The 15999-nt window shown below is 39.5% G+C and overlaps 1 long non-coding RNA gene across 2 annotated transcripts in view; it reads left to right on the forward strand.

The window, feature by feature from the left end:
• Positions 1 to 15999, forward strand: part of LOC138160127 (uncharacterized) — a 41100-nt gene that overhangs the window by 2841 nt on the left and 22260 nt on the right. The gene's annotated exons all lie outside the window — the stretch shown is intronic.

Here is a 15999-nt window from a genome sequence, read left to right on the forward strand (position 1 = left end):
TGGATGAAGTGATTTGCCATAAACATGACTGGCATATATGAAATTATAAATGAAATTGGAAAACCTAGAATGAAGACTCAGCTCTGCCACCTTCTAGCTGTATGGCTTTTGGCGAATTAATCTCCCTGGTAAGTGGTAATAATAAATAATGATGGTGGTGGTGATGATGATGTAGTAACCCCCGGTCCCAGTGCCCGTTGGTATGGACTCTCTCCTCATTGGTCAAGATTCATTCCCCACCAAATGAGTGAGAGTTTTAGCCTTTGCCAGTCCCCTTTGGAAGTCTTCAACAGCAATTCCATTTGAGATTTGTCAAGAATCAAGCTTCTAGTTGCTTCTGATATTATGACTTCCATAATAAATATAATAATAATAACAAATATAGCATAACTAGCAATTATATACCAATTTAAGACAAGCAGAACACTGCATGTATTTATTTAATCTTAAAACAACTCTTTCAATTAAGTACTGTTATTAAGGGCTATTAATCCCATCCTACAGATAAAGAAACAGAGGCTGAAGCAGTTAGTTAAGTGATTTACCCAGGGTCACACAGCAGCTAGTTTTGCATATCTGAGGCAAGTTTTGAATTCAGGTCATTCAGATTCCAAGCCTAAGGCTATCCACCTAGGTCTCTACTTTAAGTAGTTAGGGGAAAAAATAACAACCCTCCAAAAATAATAATACACAATGCTACAAGAGACATGTAAAACAAGTATTGTTTCTACTTTCTGTGCAGAATAGGAAAAAAAACCTTTTTTAAACACAATCAATGAGGAAATTTGTTTTTCTTGGCTATGCATATATATATATTTAGATTCAAGGCTTGCTCCACTGTTCTCTTTTTTTTTCCTTATCATTTGTTTAGTAACTTTAAACTTAAATACTTTTAAATAAAATTTGGACATGTCTGTAAAAAAATCAACAACAAGGAATTTGTTTTTCTTTTCTTTATTTAATGAAATGGAGGGGAGAGAAAATATGTATTTCTTAATTGGTTAAAAATTAATTTAATTAAAAATAAAATTTAATTTGAAGAAAAGAAACAAAACAAATGCTTTTTAAGACACAGGGTAAGTCACTTTAGAGGGAAAGATAGGGGATTGCATGGAGGAGGTAGCATTTGTGCTGGGTGTCAAGGATGAGGATGGGTGTAGTTTCAAGAGGAAGACATGGTGAGGGGATGACATTCCAGTAGTAGAGATCCACCTGAGCCAAGTCAGAGGGTCCCCACCGCAGTGTGCTGGCTACAGTTTTCTTCCTGTTTTCCTCAGCCTCCCCTCTGTGATCCCTCAAGCCTAACAGCTCTAGTGCCCTGAGGAAGTATTACTGCCTTAAGGACTTGGATACAACTGGTCCTTTGTTCACAAGTGAGACTAGCTAACTTGGGGAGTTCTTTTAGGGAGAGAAGCTTAGTTGTTCAGCACAGTCCTATCTGATTTGGATTCTTACATTTGTCAGGACTTGATATACACACTACCAGTTGACACAGTCACCATTTCTCTAATAATCCTTGCCACAAACAGAAGCCTAACTTGGTGTCATTCCCTGGATGACCATGGGGTCACAAGACTTAGAGCAGAAAGGGATGGTGGAAAGCATTTAGAACAAAGCTGTCAAGCACACTGTGACCCACAGTGCCTCCTACTGTGGCCTCAAGATTAAAATGTATTTGCAGACTTTAAAATTTTTTTTAAATAATAAAATATAGATAATGTTAATAATATGTGGTTTTCTTAGTCAATATGTGACCTGCAGACATCCTTACATATGATTTATTGACTCTCCATTTCTATTTGGGTTTGCTACCATTGATGTGTGTGTGTGTGTGTGTGTGTGTGTGTGTGTGTGATGGGTCCTTTTGGAAGTTTAATGAAGGCAATGGACTGTTCAGAATGTTGTTTGTTATCCATATTCACAACTGAAGGAAAAGTTCAATTTCTTTTTTTAAATTAAATTTTATGTTTATATCTAGTTTACATCATTCATTTCCAAAAGATTTTGAGTTACAAATTTTCTCCCCATCTTTCCCCTACCCACAATCCCAAAACAGTGATCCCACTGTATACCCCCCTCCTCCAATCTTCTCTCTCCTGTATCCTCCCCCATCCCCCCTCTGACTTTCCAGTAGGGCAAGGTGGATCTCCATACCTCAGTGCCTGTATATCTTATTTTCCAGTTGCATGTAAATAATAACAATAATAATAACATATATTTTTTAAACATTTGATTTTGCAACTTTGAATTCCAGATTCTTTCCCTTCTTCCCTTGTCACCCACCCTTACTGGAAAGATAAGCAATTCAATATAGGTTATGCATGTGTAGTTATACAAAACATTTCCATAGTGGATATATTGTGAAAGACTGACTATATTTCCCTCCATCCTATCCCACCCGTGACTTGTTCTATTCTCTACTTTGACCCTGTCCCTTTTTGAAAATGTGTGCTTCTCACTACCCTCCCCCCCAACTTGCCCTCCCCTCTATCATCCCCCTTCTCATCCCCTTCCCCCCTACTCTCCTGTAGGACAAGATACCCAATTTAGTGTGTATGTCATTCCCTCCCTAAGCCAAATTCAATGAGAATAAGGTTGACCCATTCCCTTTTGCCTTCCTGTTCTTCCCCTCCATTGTAACAGTTATCCCTTGCCTCTTCTATTTGAGATAATTTACCCCATTCTGGCTCTCCCCATCAACTCTCATTATATTCCTCTCTGACCTCTCAATTTCTCCTTTTAAATATCATCCCTTCCTATTCAATTGATCCTGTACCCTCTGTCTATGTATATCTGTACACATATATACACACACTCACATATGAATTCATACGCACATATACTCTCCTATATAGACATATATGTATGTATACGCACACAAATATATATATATACACATTTATATTCCCTTCAACTATCCTCATACTGAGAAAAGTTTCATAAATTACAATTATCATTTTTACATGCAGGCATGTAAATAGTTCAACTGATAAGTTCCTTATGATTTCTTTTCCCTGTTTACCTTTTCATGCTTCTCTTGCTTCTTGTAGTTGAAAGTCGAATTTACTGTTCATCTCTGGTTTTTTCATTAAAAATGCTTGAAAGTCCTCTATTCCATTGAATGACCATATTTTTCCCTAAAACATGATACTCAGTTTTGCTGGGTAGGTGATTCTTGGTTTTAATCCTAGCTCCTATTATCTCTGGAATATCATATTCCAAACCCTTTGATCCCTTTAATGTAGAAGCTACTAGATTCTGTGTTATCCTGATTGTGTTTCCACAATATTTGAATTGTTTCTTCTTGGCTGCTTGTAATATTTTCTCAATTTGGGAACTCCAGAACCTGGCTATGATATTCCTAGGAGTTTTCTTTTTGGGATCTCTTTTCAAGAGGTGATTGGTGAATTCATTCAATTTCTATTTTGCCCTCTGGTTCTAAAATTTTTTTTGAGAATTCCTTGAATTACTTGAAGGATGATTTCTAGGTTCTTTTTTTGATCATGGCTTTCAGGTAGTCCAATAATTTTTAAATTATCTTTCCTGGATCTATTTTCCAGGTCAGTGGTTTTTCCAGTGAGATATTTCACATTGCCTTCTATTTTTTCATTTGTTTGGATCTGTTCAATAGTATCATTTTTTTTAAAGCAATCAGGGTTAGGTAATTTGCTCAAGGTTACACGGCCAGTTATTTCTGGGTGTGGTGCTAAGTATCTGAGCCCAGATTTGATCCCCAGGTCATCCCGACACTGGAGCCGGTATTCTTACTCGCTGAGCCACCTGGCCCCCCCTTGTTTAATGGTATCTTGATTTCTCATAGAGTCATTAGCTTCCATTTGCTCCAGTCTAATTCTGAAGGAATGATTCTCTTCAGTGAGCTTTTGAAATTCTTTTTCCAGCTAAGCAAATTCGGCTTTTTAAGGCATTCATCTCCTCATTTGGCTTTTTGGGCCTCTTTTGCCATTTAAGTTAATCTATTTTTAAGGTGTTATTTTCTTCCCTCAAATTGTTGATTCTCTTTTCATGATTTTCTTGCATCATTCTCATTTCTCTTCCCAATTTTTCCTCCACTTCTCTTACTTGGGTTTTCAAAATCCTTCTTGAGTTCCTCCATGGCCTGTAACCAATTCATATTTTTCTTGGAAGCTTTTGGTGCAGAAGTTCTGACTTCGCTGTCTTCCTCCCATTCCATGCTTTCATCCTTTTTGTCCCCCAAAAGGAATCTAAAGTTGGATTACTGTGCTTGCTTTGCTTCCTTTGCTTGCTCATGTTGCCACTCAATTACTTGACTTTTAAGCTCTTCGCCACAATAGACCTCTGCTTCCAGAACTTTGTCCCAAATTGCTGGGGTTTTTGCAGCTGCCGGAGGTATTAGGAGTGTGCTGTCTCCACAGTCCCCACATTCTCTGGCCCACTGGTCACACACCTCAGGACTACCACCCAAGACTGTGATCCATATCCAGGCAGGTTAAAGCAAGAGTGATTACCCCCTGAATGGTCTGTTGGCCCCCCCTACAAGCAGCAGGCCAGGAGTTCTGAAGCAGCCACATGGGGTGGCTACACAGCTGCCACACCTCTGCCATTTCTAGCTCTGGGAGCAGGGGCCAGACCTGTTCCTCTGTCTCCCCCAGTTCCAACAGAGTTCTACACTGACCTCTCACTTTTTCTTTGGCATTTATGGGTTGATAATTCTGGAAACCACCACTGTTGCTGGTGATCCACTCTCCCGAAGCCCACTGGAGCTTCTGGTCAGGGCCGCCCTAGGGCTAAAATCATGTGCTCATGTGGGGCTGTGCTCTATTCCTGGTGAGCTGCAATGGAACCTTCCTGTCCTCCTACCTCCTTTGGCAGGAGATTTGTTTCTCTCTGTCACTTTGTGGGTTCTGTAACTCTAAAATTTGTTTAGAGTCATATTTTATAGGTATTTGAGGTGGTTATGGGGGGAGCCACAGAGTTTTCCTGTTTCTATGCTGACACCTTGGCTCCGCCCCTGAAAAGTTCAATTTCAATTAGAGGTTAGTGATGATAGTTAATTTTTTTTCCTATCCAGGGCCACATATCCCCTGAAATCTATACATAGATTCTTGCTCTAAAATAATATCCTCATTTTATAGATATGGAAACTGATGTGCAGGTTAATGAAGTCACTTGTCCAAGGTCAAAGAGATAAAAAGTAGCAAAATGGGGATTTAAACTCAAATCCCCTGACAAAACCTGTGGTTTTCACACCATCTGATATTGTCTCCTTAATCCTTTGACTGGAAGCACAGTGTGGATCATTCTTGAAGGTGGGAGAAAAGGTTTGACCACTTTGTCTACTGAAATTCATGAAGAGATGTGGGTGTTCTATGCCTGGTGTTGTTGCAGTTTGGGGCTTTGGAAACCTTGAAATGCCAGGGTTCAAGAGGGGCATCTGCCTTGAAAGAATTCAACAACTCAAGCCTTCTTTCAGTCAAAATATCAAGGTTTTTTTTGTGATGCCAATAGAATAGATTAGATTCTAAGTGAATCTTTTAAATTTAATGGAGGTATGATTGGTACTTTTTTTGCAAGAAAAGACAGTGAAAAAATCTGGGTTGCATTAAGGCGTGGTAAATAGCTTGGGATGGGTCAGGTGTAGACAATGAAAGGAGTTAATTGGTCAGAGAACCACAGTAAAAGGGCAGTTAAAAGAATTATTGAATATGGAGGTAGGCTGGGATATACCAGATGCCTCAGGAAAAAAGATAGGGACTGGGTTGTATTGGAAAATTCAGGGGTTGGGTTTCATACAAAGACATGGTCTTTTCATTTTAGGGGTCTAGGCCCCATCACCCCATCAGTATGATCTCTTTATTATGGTTGTACCATGGTACTCTGTACCATCAGAATATAATTCTTTGGGTGATCTATGCCCATATCCTGGTAGTCTCCATTTCCTTTTCACTTGATCTGGTCCTTAAAGTTTTGATTGGTCAGGATGGGTGAGGATGCATTTATGTCAAGAGGTGGTTCTGACTCCCCTGTTTTTGACCACTTTCACTAGAACCTCTGATCACTCTGTTTTATTATTAGTGGTAGACAATAGGATCATAGATTTAAGGATAAAAGGGGACTTAGAAATCATTGAGTCCAACACCTTCATCTTTCAGATGAAAAAACTGTGACCCAAGTGATTTGTCCAAAGTCACTTAGATAATAAGTAGGTAGTCAGAATTTGAACATGAATTCTGTGGTTTTCACTTTGCATTATCCTGCCTCCCACAAATGGAATATACTTGCACAAGAGGGACAAAAAAAGTTCTCTTAGAATTGTAATGTAATTAGTATGGTATAATGAACATAAAAGCAGAGAAAATAAATTGAGACTTTTCTGTCTGTTCACAGACTTCACAATAGTATGGTTTCTTCCTTTGTTGAACTCTTACAAAAAAGATTATCCGAATTTAACACCTTGTTAATTAAGAACTAGATACTTGTGTTCAAAATGTAGAGAAGTGAAGCTAAGCATGAGTATTCTGCTGTTGATGAAGTCCAAAGAATTTAAAACCCTGCTTTTGTGCCAACCCCTCCCAAAAAAAACCCCATAAAACTATGAGATTGTGTAATTGACCCAATTCTTAGGAGTCCCTGTCCCACAAAGATGTGTATTCTTTAAGTAATCCTAATAACTTCCCTCCCCCCAAGGATTTCCTCAGAAATGCACTGCAAATGTCCCTTGCTTATAAGAGTCTGTTGTTGTTCACTTGTGTCCAGTTCAGGGTTTTTTGTTTTGCTTTTGGCAAAGGTACCAGAGTTGTTTGCCATTTCCTTCTCCAGTTCATTTTACAGGTGAGGAAACTGAAGCAAACAGGGTGAAGTGCCTTACCCAGAGTCATATAGCTGTTTAAGAATTTGAGTCCAAATTTGAACTTGGGTTTTTCTGACTCCAGGCCCTGAAATCCATCCACTGAGCCACCTAGCTGCCTCTTTTAAGAGTCTAAGAAACTACAAATAGAACTGAGGACCTAGTGGTGGTCAGTATGCTATGCCAAAAGTATTTTTAGAGTCTATTCTCTGTAGCAGATACTGCTCTAAAATTTAGCAGTCCATCTTCTAAGGAACCTTTTGATTATGACATTTTACGCTCTTAGTTACTTTTAATTACACTGTTCTGTGCTGTTTTTATGAGCTGTTTTCGAGATCCAGGAGTTTTGGGTTGTGAAATGCGTATTTTTTCCACATACCTCCCAAGTCAATCAATAGTCAGTAACATTCATTAAGTGCCCGCCATGTGCCAGGTACTATGCTAAGCACTGGGGATACAAGTATGAAAAAGAAAGACAAGCTCCACCTCCTCATACCTAGGAGTTTATAATCTGGTGGGGAAATACAGTAAACAAAGGAAGAGTCACGGAACCAAAACTTAAAAAAACAAACGGAAAACTGGAAAATCGAATCCAATTTTAAACGACTAAGAGGATGACAACTACCGCCATGTTGAAGGTAGCCTTAATCTTGGAGAACTATCCTTTAACTTTGCCAGCACTCCTCTCCCACTCAGAGTGAACACTCACTCTCCTTCTTCTTGGCCTCTTGCCTTCCCCCTTCCATTCCACACATCCTAACCCACTAACCGCCCTCCCCCCCCATACATCTTTGACTGGATTCCAGTCATCTCTACTGTTCCCATTCTTCCCTGTCTTCTACATGTGAATTGTTGTTCAGTCTTATCAAACTCTTCATGACCCCATTTGGGGTTTTCCTGGCAAAGATACTAGAATAGTTTACCATTTCCTTCTCCAGCTCATTTTCCAGATGAGGAAACTGAGGCAAACAAGGTTAAGTGACTTGCCCTGGGTCATACTACTAGTGAGTTTCTGAGATAAAATTTAAACTCAAGTCTTTCTGTCTCCCAGGCTGGTGCTCTATCCACTGTGCTACCTAACTGCTCTTACATGAATTATTTGTCTCATTCACCAAGCTTTATATCCATTACCTATCACAAGGCCTTGCAGATAGTAAGTACTTAATAAATACTTGTTATTTAATTAGATTGGACTTTATTGAGGTTCTTTTCTGTGGCTCAGCCCTAGGCTCCTTGGACCTGTGGGTAAGTCAAGAGAAAAGAGGAGATGTCTGCCTGGGAATTCACCCATTAGCTAGGAAGCAGAAACATGCATGTTAAATGTTTAGGGCATGGTACTAGATATTAAAGAATAATAATAAAATAATTTAATCTAAGATGAATTCCTAGCCTATTATGTTTTACTCAAGCTTGGAGGGGGTAAGAGTTGGGGGTGTGGGGGTAAGAGCCTTTATCTAGATTTCCAGAGGGTGGGGGTGGTCTGGGATAAGTGTGATCAGAGTCACATAACCCAGTTCCTCATTAGAACAGGTCCACCTCTCATTATAATATCCATTCTTCTCATTACTTGTTAATGATCAGAGTTAATTGCCACCCTCAGGAACATATACTCCTCCAAGGGCATATAAGCACTGAGTGGGTTCCATGAGGAGTCTTTAGGATATGAGAGTGTCACTGACCCCTTTTATTAATTATCCGCTAGCAAAATTAATAAAATGATTAATTATCCAGAAACTATGCCTCTCAAATTTTTTTATGTCATAGTATCCAGGCACTTTTCTATGCTGAGTATACAAACACAAAAATGAAACAATGCCTATCCTCAGGGAACTGACATTCTATCAGGGAGGATAACATGTACATAGATAGGTGTATACAAAATGTATACAAAGTAAATGAAGATGATTTTTTTTGGAGGGGAAAGGGCGATATCAGGGAAGACAATGTAGGAGGTGGTACTTAAATTGAGCTTTGAAGAAAGCCATGGATTCCTTCCTAACAGATGTGGCGGTGAAGGGGCATTCCAGGCATAGGAGCACAGACAGAAGAGAGAAGGGAAGGGACTGAGCACTTATTAGGTACCTACACTGGCTAAGTGTTTACAAATATTATTTCATTTGATCCTCATGACAACTCTGGGAGAAAGATGTTATTATGATCCCTATTTTAAAGATAAGGAAATTGAGGCAGACAGAAATTCAGCATTTTGTCCAGGCTCACACAGCTAGGAAGCCTCTGAGGCTAAATTTGAATTCTAGACTTGAGGCCCAGCGCTCTATCCACTGTGCCACCTAGATGCCTACATGGAGTATTGTGTATGAGGAACAGTTTAAAATAAGACTGGTTGAATCAGAGTGTATGGAGAGGAGTAATTTATATTAAAGCTGGAAAGGTTGGTTGGAGCCAGGTTGTGAAGAGATTAAAATGTGAAGAGGAGTTTGTTTTTGATCTTAAAGGTGATAGGGAAGCCACTGGAATTTAGTGGCTAGGAGAGTGATATGTTTGTTCTTTAGGAAAATCACTTTGCAAATAAGTAGAGAATGGATCAGGGCAGGAAGAGAGTTGAGGTAGGGAGCCCAATGAAAAGGCTACCACAGGACCTATAGATGGCACACAGCACCAACTCTGGAGTCAGGAAGACCTGAGTTCAAATTCATCTTCAGATTCTTACTAGAGTGTGACCCCAGGCAAGTCACTTAGCCCCAGTTGCCTAAAAAAAAGGAAGAAAGAGAAAAGAAAAAAAAGAAGACTATTACAATAGTCCATGTAAGAAATGATAGGAAACTTGAACCAGGATGGTGTCTGTGTGGGTAGAAAGAAGGCATAGTAAAGAAGGAATGATCGTAAGTAGGTTGGCAAATGGAGTAGATTTTCAGGGAAAAAATTAGTTCTGTTTTGGGTAGATTGAGTTTGAGATGCCTACGGTACACAGTTCAAAATATTTAATAAGCAATTGGTGATGTATAACTGGAGTTCAGGAAACATTGGATATATGGACATGAGAATAATTTGCATCGATGATGATTAAAAAGGGAGATAGATTATGAAGCAAGAGAGTATGAAGAGAAGAGGGTCTAGGGCAGAGTCTTAGGAGACCCTCTCAGTTAACAGGCAGGGCATGGATGAAGATCTTGCAAAGATCTGGTCTGATCAGTCAAACAGGTAGGAAAGGATCCAAGAGACAGATGTTATTAAAACTCAGAGAAGAGAGTATACAGGAAGAGAAGGTGGCCAACATTGTTACGTATTGCTGAGAGGTCTAGAAATATGTGGACTGAGAAAAGGCCATTGGATCTGACAATTAAGAGATCACTGGTAACTTTATTTTTTATTTTTTTTTATTAAATTATTTATTTTTAGTTTTTAACATTCCCTTCTGTAAGTTTTAAATTTTCTGCCTATCCCTTCCCACTCCCTCTCCAAGACAGCTTGCAATCTGATATGGACGCTACACATACACATTCGTTATTATTAAACACACCATTGGTAACTTTAGAAAGAACAATTTCAATCAAATGATGAAGACAGATGCCAAATTAACTCTTTAAGACCTGGAACACATTAACCTTCATAGAATAAAAAGTGAACATCATGCATGCATAGATTAATAGAAGAGTGCATAATTATATGCTATAGCCTGTACACAGGCTATAGCACATAACCAATAAGAACCTTTGAAGAACAGAAGTAAAACAGGTCATCAAGGAAATATATGAAAGAAAGAGATGATTGGTTATGTCCTGAGGGGATGCAGGGATGACAAATAAACTGCTTGGGTGCTCCATGGAATCTTCAAGATGTCAGAAGAAATTGAGGAAGGTCTACTGCATGTTATATAGATAACCTATGGAGGACATAGACAAGAGTCCCATAGATGGAATGGGCAGGCATAGATGGGTCATAGTTTACATCATTGGAGGGAAGGTCAAAATCAGGGAGATATGGTTCCATTCAAATATTTTTCACATGAAGCCCCTTTTAGGGTGTTCTTTTACATCATTCATTTCTACAAGATTTTGAGTTACAAATTTTCTCCCCATTTTTCCCCTACCCACAACCCCTAAACAGTGATCCCACTGAATATCCCCTCCCCCAATCTGCTCTCTCCTATATCTTCCCCCATTGTACCTCCAACTTTCCAGTAGGGCATGATGGATCTCTACGCCCCAGTGCCTGTATAGCTTATTTCCCAGTTACATGTAAAATAATAATATATATTTTTAAACATTTGATTTTAAACCTTTGAATTCCAGATTCTTTCCCTACCTCCCTTGACACCCACCCTTACTGGGAAGATAAGCAATTCAATATAGGTTGTACATGTGTAGCTATGCAAAACATTTCCATAGTGGATAAATATTGTGAAAGACTGACTATATTTCCCTCTATCCCATCCCATCCCCTGCTTGTTCTATTCTCTACTTTGATCCTGTCCCTTTTAAAAAGTAGGTGCTTCCAACTTCCCTCCCCCTCAGCCTGCCCTCCCTTACATCATACTCCCTCTCATCCCCTAAGCCCCTACTCTCCTGTAGGATGAGATACCCTATTTAGTGTGTATGTTGTTCCCTCCCTAAGCCAAATTCATTGAGAATAAGGTTGACTCATTCCCTTTTGCCTTGCTATTCTTCCCTTCCTTTGCAATAGTTTTCCCTTGCCTCTTCTATAGGAGATAATTTACCCAAGTCTATCTCTCCCCATCTGCTCTCATTATATTCCTCTCTTACCTCTTAATTTCACCTTTTAAGTATCATCCCTTCCTATTCAATTGGTCCTATACCCTCTGTCTATGTATACCTGTACACATATATACACCTATATGTATTCATATGCCCATATACCCTCCTATATAGACATATATATGTATGTATACATACACACACACACACACACACACACATATATATATATACACATTTCTATTCCATTCAACTATTCTCATACTGAGAAAAGTTTCATAAGTTATAATTATCGTTTTTCCATGTAGGAATGTAAGTAGTTCAACTTTGATAAGTTCCTTATGATTTATTTTCCCTGTTTACCTTCTCATGCTTCTCTTGGTTCTTATATCTGAATGTCAAATTTTCTATTCAACTCTGTTTTTTTTTCATCAAGAATGCTTGAAAGTCCTCTATTCCATTGAATGACCACATTTTCCCCTGAAACATGATACTCAGTTTTGCTGGGTAGGTGATTCTTGGTTTTAATCCCAGCTCCTTTTACCTCTGGAATATCATATTCCAAGCCCTTCAGTCCCTCAGTGTAGAAGCTGCCAGATCCTGTGTTGTCCTGATTGTGTTTCCACAATATTCAAATTGTTTCTTCATGGTTGCTTGTAATATTTTCTCCTTGATCTGTGAAGTCCGGAACCTGGCTTTAATATTCCTAGGAATTTTCTTTTTGGTTCTTTTTCAGGAGGTGATAGGTGGATTCTTTCAACCTCTAAATTGCTCTCTGGTTCTAATATGTCAGGGCAATTTTCCATGAGAATTTCTTGGAGGATGATTTCTAGGTTTTTTTTTTTTTTGATCATGGCTTTCAGGTAGTCCAATAATTTTAAAATTATCTCTCCTGGATCTATTTTCCAGGTCAGTGGTTTTTTCTTTTTGCTTTTTGGAGAGCAATTGGGGTTAAGTGACTTGCCCAAGATTACACAGCTAGTTTTTTTGTGTGGTTGTTAAGTGTCTGAGGCCAGAACCAAACTCTGGTCCTCCTGACTCCAGGGCTGGTGCTTTACTCACTGCGCCACCTAGCCACCCCTGAGTTAGTCTATTTTATAAGGTGTTATTTTCTTCAGTCAGGTTGTTGACTCTCATTTTATAATTTTCTTGCATCCTTCTCATTTCTCTTCCCAATTTTTCCTCCACTTCTCTTACTTGGTTTTCAAAATCCTTCTTGAGCTCCTCTATGGTCTTCAAGCAGCTTATTCTTTTCTTGGAAGCTTCTGGTGCAGGAGTTCTGACTTTGCTGTCTTCCTCCTGTTACATGCTTTGATCCTTTTTGTCCCCCCAAAAGGAAGCCAAAGTTGGATTACTGTGCTTGCCTTGCTTCCCTCATTTGCTCATGTTGCCACTCAATTACTTGACTTTTGAGCTTTTTGCCACAGTAGGACTCTGCTACCAGAGGGGGGAGCTTTCTCCCAAATCACTGGTGTTTTCTCAGCTGCTGGAGCTATTAGTTGTGTGCCTTCTCTGAGGTCTCCACATGCTCTGGCACACTGGTCACACACCCCAGGCCCTCCACCCTAGACCGCAATCCAGATCCAAGCAAGTTAAAACAAGAGTGATTACCTTTCAGACTGATCACTTGGTCCCCCTGTAATCTGCAGACCAGGAGCTCTGAAGCTGCCATGTAGTAGTGGCTGCATGGTCACCAGGCCTCAGCTTCTTCTCCCTCTAGGAGGTAAAGGCCTGACCACACTCCTGAACTCCCAGTTCACAAAGTCCACACTGCACTGACCTCTCACTTTGTCCTTAGCATCTATGGGTTGATAATTCTGCAAACTGCCACCGCTGCTGGTGGTCTGAAGTCCCTCCAGCCAGAGGCTGGTTGTGGCCTAAAGCTAAAACCTCTGGCTCTTGGCGCTCAGTTCAGCTCCCAGAGCACTGCACTGGCCACTTCCTGCCTCCTGCTGAGCTGTCTTCAGTGGGAGGTTAGCTTCTCTGTGTCATTTTGTGGGTTCTGTAGCTCCAAAGTTTGTTCAGCATCCCCTTTTACATGAATTGGAGGAGGTGGAAGTGGGAGCCCCATGGAAGTCCTGTTTCTACTCCTCCATCTTGACTCTGTCCCTTTTAGGGCCTTCTTAGTGGAATGGTATTCTATAAGAGTGTGTCAGTGACTGGATCTTCAGTAGTGGGTTGAGGTGATGATGAGGGGTTTTCTGTTTTGATCCTCACCACTTCCCTAGCCCTTTCCTCCTCTCCTATTGTTCCTGAGTCATTATCCCTGGTCATTATGCCCTGGAGCTTTTGTTCCAATTCTTTAACCCTTCCCTAACTCAATATGAAATCCATACTACCTCTCTCAGTCCCCTTTCCCACTTATTTTTCTCCTGAGATTTTGCTTACCCCTAACATCTTTCCTAGGGCAGCTAGGTGAAGCAGGAGGTAGAACACCAGGTCTAGAGTTGGGAAATCCTGAGTTAAAATCCAATCTCAAATACTTACTAGCTGTGAGGCTCCGTGCAAGTCACTTAACCCTGCTTGCCTCAGCTTCCTCATCTGTAAAATGAGCTGGAGAAGAAAATGGCAATCCACTCCAGTATCTTTGCCAAGAAAACCCCAAATGGGGCCATAAAGAGTTGGATACAGCAACCCCTTCCCTAGACTTTATCCTATCCCTTATCCAAAGCCAGGTGGGTGCTTATCATGTTCTCTTAAAATGCATATATTCTAGCTCAGAGATTCTTAAACTTTTTTTAATGTGTGTCATGGAACTCGTTGGTAGTATGTTGAAGTCTATGGACTCCTCAACATGTTTCTAACTTTGTAAAACAAAATACAGACGATCCCAAAGGAAGCCAATTATATTAAAATACTATTATCCAAAAAAATAAAAATAAAATAGGGGACGGCTACGTGGCACAGTGAGTAAAGTGCTGGCCCTGGAGTCAGGAGGACCTGAGTTTGGTTCCAGCCTCAGACACTTAACACCCACACACACACACAAAAACTAGCCGTAAAGCCTTGGGCAAGTCACTTAACCCCAATTGCCCTCCAAAAGGCAAAAAAAAATACTATTATCAAAATATTAAAAAAAAAGTGAATGCACCCCACATTAAGAACCTTTTCCTAGAGCCTGTGCCCTCTCTGTAGGTGCCCTTTACAAAGGGTATAGGAGTCACCACAAGTGACTTAGGGCTAGTAGAATTCCTAATCCCAGTGTTGGGTTATAGCAAGAAGAAAGGTCTTCCTGAATTCTCAACTCCAAATATATTTCCTCATAATGACTTTTTTTTTGTCAGTGGCAATTAGGTTTTACAGCAGAATTAGTATTTGATACATCAAGTACTTTAGTGGACTGGTCTGGAACTATTACATTATTTCTGTGGGCAAATGTATTTTTAATTCTGAACAATTTATTTGCAAACTGTTATATTGCCATGTGTTAGTAAATCAAAGATTTCTTATAGTTGCTTTGTAATTATTCATGTCTGGTTCATGTTTCATATCTGTATATATTTTTCCCCAGTTATGGAGAAGAATGTCTGATTTTGTACCCTTTTCATGCCTTATCGTGTACCCTTCCATACTATTAGTGAGATAAGCCTCGTATCTGCCTTTGACCTATTAACTGAAGTGTGACAAAAGAAAAGAAATAGAAAGAACAAGATTTTGCATTGTTCATTAAACTGTAGTCCTTTGTTAAATGTTGTTAGAGTAGTACCTAATTTATCTAACATCTTCAGGGAATGGATTGTTCCAGATAAATGCCTCTTCTTTATAACCATTTATGTGTGTGTGAAATTGTTCCAAAATATATTGCATACTTCCCTGTCTTTTTCAAGAGAGTAAACTAATCATCATTTAGCCTTTCCTTGATGACCCAGGATCATTTTACTGTGTACCTAATGGTGTCTTTAAAAACTATTGGGGTGTGTTAAGATTCTTTGCCCCCACATCAGGTGGGTTCAGACTATGTACTTATAGAGAACTCCCATCAGATTTTTATAGTTTTTCTAACTAGATTGCTATCTGATGACTTGCTATTCTCAGTATGCCTGCCTCTGGGATCTCTTCCCTGATCCAGCCACTAATTTTTGTGGGCTAGGAAACCAGGTAACCAAGTCTCTTAGAATTATGTCTAAAATAAGAACAAAGAGTCTTTGAAGGATTTTCCTATAATAATAACTGATATTTGCATAGCACTTTATAAGATAAGCTTTCAAAGTTTTAAGCTGTATTTGAACTTTTGGGACTCCATGTATATTACCTAATTTGAGCCCCAAAACGATGCTGTGATTAGGTTTTACAGTTTTTATTAGTGCTATGGCAAGAATGCTAAAGACTTGGATTCAGATCTTGCTCTGGTACTTATAATCTGTATAACCAGAGGCAAGTTACTTTTCCTCTTTGGGCATCCATCAATTTCCTCATTTGTAAATTGAGAAGATTGTACAAGGTGCTTTGTGAGGTCCCTCCTGACTCCTCTTTTCATTCTCTGGACTTGATCTCCCT

The sequence above is a fragment of the Petaurus breviceps genome, unplaced genomic scaffold (assembly GCF_028583685.1).
Source record: "Petaurus breviceps papuanus isolate PSGF00001 unplaced genomic scaffold, PetGlider_PUasm1.0 118, whole genome shotgun sequence".
NCBI classification, from domain to species: Eukaryota; Metazoa; Chordata; class Mammalia; order Diprotodontia; family Petauridae; genus Petaurus; species Petaurus breviceps.